The 6173-nt window shown below is 44.9% G+C and overlaps 1 pseudogene; it reads right to left on the bottom strand.

The window, feature by feature from the left end:
- The window catches only part of LOC111949760 (multiple epidermal growth factor-like domains protein 6), a 123446-nt pseudogene that overhangs the window by 61543 nt on the left and 55730 nt on the right, over nt 1–6173 (bottom strand).

Here is a 6173-nt window from a genome sequence, read left to right as displayed (position 1 = left end):
CAATCTCCCTGAAGTGCGTAATCACCAGTCAGGTACGCCTGTGCCTGACTCCTCGCAATCCCCTCAATGGCACCTTTCCAGTCAGGTACTCCTGTGACTGCTCCTCGCCACTCTTCCCTGAAGTGCGTGATTCCCCAGTCAGTACGTCCTGTGCCTGCCTCCCCGCACCTCGCCCTGAATGCATGTCCCCAGTCCGTGCCACCTATCCGGCCCCATGCATCAGGGCCTCCATGCGCCTCCCCAGTCCAGAGCTTCCAGCGCGGTCCCCAGTTCAGAGCTTCCAGCGAACGGTCCCCAGTCCCAGAGCTTCTGGCTACTGTTCACAGTCCGAACCTCCTGAGATGGTCCACGCGTCCGGAACCCTCCTGCGACCGGTCCACATCCAGAACCCCCAGCTCCATGCCAGGAGTTTCCTCGCGCCGCATGTCCATCAAGCACGCGTCCAGTCCCGCCCCAAGGCAGGAGCCTATTCCAGCGAGGGTTGCCTAGTCCAGAGCCTCCTGCAGAGGGTTCCCAGTCAGAGCCTCCAGGCGAGGGTTCCTAGTCAGAGCCTCCAAGCAGTAGGTCCCCAGTCCCAGAGCCTCCAGCGACGGTCCCAGTCCAGAGCCTCCTGCGAGGGTTACCCAGTCCAGAGCCTCCGGTGATGGTTTCCCAGCCAGAGGCCTCCAGCGAGGTTCCATAGTCCAGAGCCTCCAGCGCAGGGTTCCTAGTCCAAGAGCCTCCAGCGAGGGTTCCAAGTCCAGAGCCTCCGTGAGGGTTCCTAAGTCCAGAGCCTCTGGCGGAGGGTTCCAAGCTCCATAGCCTCCGGCGAGGTTTCCAGTCCGGAGCTCCAATGAATGATCCAACGGTCCGGAGTTCCCGGCGATGATCCACGGTTCCGGTTCCTCCGGGCGACGACCCACGGGTCCGGCTCCGGCGACGACCCACGGTACTCCTGTCCCCTCGACGCACGACCCACGGTCCGTTCCTCCGCGGTGACAATCCACGGTCCGGAGCTTCCGGCGCCGATCCCGCACCAAGAGCCGCCACCAAAAGCTGATGTATCCGCGAGCGGAGTGGGTTACTCGCCCCGCACCGGAGCCGCCCCGACGTTAGATAACCCACCGGACTCTCCCCCTAGAGGGTGGTATCTAAACGTCGGGTTTGTTTTTGCGGCCGGAGTCAGGCCGGAAGTCCGAAGTCAGGTTTTGCGGCCGGAGTCCGCACCTTGGAGAGGGGGGGGGGTACTGTCACGCCCTGACCATGAAATCTTTTATTCTTCTATGGTTGGTTAGGTAGAGGGGTGATTAGCGGTGGTTATCTAGTTATGATTGTCTCTGAGTGTTGGCCTTGTGTGACTGGCTTCACAATCAGAGGCAGCGGATTATTGCTTGTCTACTGAATTGGGATCTATATGATAGCAAGCGCTTTTCCTCACTGGGTTTTTGTGGATCCCTGGTTTGTTTTAGAGGTGTGATAAGGGTTGCCAGTGTTTGCACGTGCATTTGACTTCACGATGTTCATTTTGTTCATGTATTTGTTTTGGTGAGTTCTTTAATTAAACATGTGGAAACTCTTACGCAGCTGCGCTTCTTGGCGTTAATCGTAACGACTACAAAACGATCGGGACAAACTAGGGAAATTGTGTCACTTCTCTTGCCGTTCATTGCACGCAGATCAGGTATATTGCAACAGTTTCGGGCCGCCTGGCTCGTATATGCAAACTAATTTGCCAGAATTTTACGTAGATTATGACATAACAATTTAAAGGGTTGTGCAATGTAACAGAATATTTAGACTTATGGATGCCACCCGTTAGATAAAATACGGAACGGTTCCGTATTTCACTGAAAGAATAAACTTTTTATTTTCGAAATGATATTTCCGGATTGACCATATTAATGACCTAATTTCTGTGTGTTATTATATTATAATTAAAGTCTATGATTTTGATATTTTGATAGAGCAGTCTGACTGAGCGGTGGTAGGCGCAGCACGAGCTTTCATATGTTCTCATGTTCACTGAGCAAGGAACTAAACGTTAGCGTGTTACATGCACATATTGCCACTTTTACTGTTCTTCGCCAACACTTTGTTTTGTGGCATTATTTAAACCCAACATTGAACATGTTTCCATTATTTATTTGAGGCAAAATTGATTCTTATTGATGCTAGTATTATTAAGTTGAAATAAAATGTTAATTCAGTTATTGTTGTAATTGTATTTATTATAAATAAATAAAAATCGGCCAATTAATCGGTATCAGCTTTTTTTGGTCCTCCAATAAATCGGTATAGGTATCGGCGTTGAAAAATCATAATTGGTCGACCTCTAAAAAATATCCTCTCATGTTGTCCTGGTTTCCAGTGGTTTGCAGAAGAGGATGTCTTCCTTAATTGACCCTCCATAAACGTAACGGACATATACCAGGAGCGTTGTCAGGTCCGCCACGTCTGGTGACTCATCCAGCTGTAACGCATATAATTCACTGGCTTGTGTGCAAAGCAGTAATTGTTTCAAAACATATTCTGCCATGTCACTGATGTGTCGTGAAACAGTGTTGTTTGATGAAGGCATTGTCTGTATAGTGTCACGGTGCTGACTTTTGCCCGTKGCCTGCAGCAAAAGCCTCTATCCCGTCCTCTGGCTAGGCAGAGTACTTTAGGATTTTAGTTACCTCGGTGTAACAAGGGCCTAGCCGTGCGGCCCTACCAACCCTTCTATTTATTCGTTGTATTCCTTGTCTGATGATCCTCAACACATATGATTTGGACATCATAGAGAATCATCAGACAAGGTAAATTACTTTTCACTATACTCTGCTTGTATTGACTACTTTGACATTAAGGCACGAGCAATATATAGACTGGTATATCTTGAGAATTGTGTTGTATCCTCTGGAAAGTCACTCCATTTAAAAAAGTAAAAGGACGCAGTTGTGTAGGAGAGAAATCTCCTGGAGAGCAACAAGTTCTATCTTTTGGAGTACCAGAGACAACTTCAGTTTGAAAGATTGAAAAAGCCCAGATATAAGTAAGCCTCGTAGAGAGCCAAGGGTCATCAAAAAAGGAGTCAGTATCTAGGCAGTAGGCAGTGAAAAGTGTAAACATAAGAAATTTGGAGACAATAAGAGATTGAAATATTATACACAGCAGAGGCTGCCAATATTACTCTTATAGACACCAGTTTCGGGAAGGACCAAGGGAATAGAGCTTAAGGTAAATATATTGTTATTTGCTTTGTTTAAGAGTTATAAGAAGTGTTTAAGCTGATTGTATTTGCAATAGTATCTGGCATAGCATAACGCATTAAGGATTGATTGAGCATTATTGATGTATTAGGACTGTATAACCATTTAACTGTAATAACGTGTATAAGACAAAAAACAGAATGACTTAAATAAAAGCTTTAAACTTTGACAAGTAGGCCAGAGAACCTACCTGGAGAGCAAACGCCTTTGGTTAAAGTGATAGCACTAAAGAATATTTCATTGTGTGGACAATAATATATCTTTGGAAAAGTCAAACATATAACAATACTAGTTTCCAAGTGACTACTAGCTGACGAGCATAATAACTAACGGAAGATTAGTTATTAGGTATTGATATATAAGAGAGGAAGACACAAGGTAAGGGAGTATAGGAAGAATCTATAAACATAAAGTAATAAAGTACTCATCTATCCAAGGCCCCACACTAGACCGGGGAAATAAGGGAGTGACAACGTGAACGAAGGAACAAACCCAACTCACGCGAAGGGCCAGTACGAATAAATAGAAGGGTTGGTAGGGCCGCACGGCTAGGCCCTTGTTACACCGAAGTAACTAAAATCCTAAAGTACTCTGCCTAGCCAGAGGACGGGATAGAGGCTTTTGCTGCAGGCGATGGGCAAAAGTCAGCACCGTGACAATAGTTTTTTGGGCCTTTTCCCCCAGCATTGTCCGTCCCAGCCATACCCGCGGCAGCAGGAAGAATTAAGTTCTCCACAATAGTGGGTGCTTGCCTGTCCTAGCTACTCAGTAGCTCACCATATAAGGTGCTTCTAGCCCCTTCTTATTAATGGTATCTGTTGCTTTTATACATGTCTTACTACTTGAAAGTTGTCATTATTCTCGCTCAAAAAACTCACGTGGCTTATTTGTCAAATACAGGCTATCTGTATTTAACATTGTGTTGTTATTTCGCTGAACACTAGATGGTTTAATTTTATTTTTTGGCAGCGAAACGAGGCTACTCACCCAAAGGTATAGCCCTGTTGGAAAATATAAATCTACTGTTAGAAAATGTGAAGAAAACATACATTTATAATTGTATAATAATAATAAATAAAAAAAATGTGAATCACATTTGGGTGAGGCATTGACGGCATTGCGCGTACCCCACTTTGGGAATACCTGCCTTAGAGGATGATGGACTGTCGTTTCTCTTTGCTTATTTGAGCTGTTCTTGACATAARATGGACTTGGCCTTTTACCAAATAAAGCTGTCTTCTGTATACCAACCCTACCTTGTCACAACACAACACAGCTCAAACGCATAAGAAGGAAAMAAATTCCACAAATTAACAAGGCACACCTGTTGATTGAGATCATGCCAAGAGTGTGCAAAGGTGTCATCAAGGCAAAAGGTGGTTACTTTGAAAAATCTCAAATATAAAATATATTTACATTTGTTTAACACTTTTTTGGTTACTACATGATTCCATATGTGTTATTTTATAGTTTTGATGTCTTCACTATTATTCTACAATGTAGAAAATAGTAAAAATAAATTAAAACCTTTGAATGAGTAGGTGTGTCCAAACTTTTGACTGGTACTGTATATATTTGGTGCTTAATGAACAAGACCCATATTTGATCTGTTCCTTCTATACTCGCCGTAGACTAAAGACTGAAATTGACTAAATGAGAATGACTAAACCAGGAGTTTTTCCTTACCTTTTGACCTGACCAGGAAAAACTCTGACAAGCTCTGACAATGATGACCCAACAAAGAGTACTTACCCACACAGGTCTTCCTGTCCTCAGCCAGTTGGTATGCTTGGTTACAGGAGCAGAGAGGTCCGTTGGTYGTGTGTTCACAGTGGTGGGAGCATCCTCCGTTGTTCTTCTCACAGCTGTTCACGATCTCCATCTCAATACCTGCAAATAGGAGGATACAACCAGTGAAGTGAAGGCTGGCACCCAACAACAGTATCCCGTTTGCAATAAACCAAGACATTAGCCATCTTTCACACATTAGCCATCTTCCACACATTAGCGTCACAAGAACATACTACAATTAGGGTCAGGGAGATTTTCCCGATCATGTCACCTGACTAGGACAAACTCCTGTCCTTAGTTATAAGCCTACGACGAGGGACCCAGGCTTCTTTTTGGCCTTAACTATGATATTACACAACTGTGATTTTGCCTGCTTTAGTTGAATTTACTGAATGTAAGTCGKTTTGGGTAAGAAGAGCATCTGCTAAATGACTCTAATGTAAATGATCATGTGTACTCACGGTAGCACTGTTTGCCGTCAGCGCCCAGCTCAAAGCCAGGGTTACACACACAGCTGAAGGAGCCCAGGGTGTTGACACAGCGATGGGCACACATGGCCTGGCCCGAGCTGCACTCATCTATGTCTACAAAGGATAGCATGATATACTGTAAGTCAACAGGGCACAGTCACAAAGCACAAGCAGAGATTATATTACAGGGATCCCATTTTTATTGATATGAGGCTATGAATGAGGCTAGGAATATAAGCTAGGTACAACATGACCACTTCCTCTGTTTTCGAGGCGGGGAAAATGCTTCTGGTTAAGAAATTTACTTGTGGGTCAGTGATCTGCTCTTGACCTTTCATCACAGTAATGCTAAAGCACAAGCCTGGTGGTGGGCTGCTCCGTGTGATTATGAAGCATACTGCAAACACACACACACAAAGGCACCACACACACACACACACACACACACCCACACACACACACACACACACACACACACCACACACACCCAACACACCACACACACACACACCACACACACACACACACACACACCCACACACACAGTGTGTATGTTAATGAAGTTTGCCTACCCTATAGACCTTTAGCCACCCCGATGTTAGTAGTAGTAACTTCTAGCTCATAGCATTAAATCAGCTTTTAAAGGCCCCACACACACAGGACAGCCACAGTTCCAGTCATT

Source organism: Salvelinus sp. IW2-2015, linkage group LG22 (assembly GCF_002910315.2).
Source record: "Salvelinus sp. IW2-2015 linkage group LG22, ASM291031v2, whole genome shotgun sequence".
In the NCBI taxonomy this organism is placed as follows: domain Eukaryota; kingdom Metazoa; phylum Chordata; class Actinopteri; order Salmoniformes; family Salmonidae; genus Salvelinus; species Salvelinus sp. IW2-2015.
Note: the sequence above shows the minus strand (reverse complement) of the source record. Positions and strands in the feature narration are given on the sequence as shown.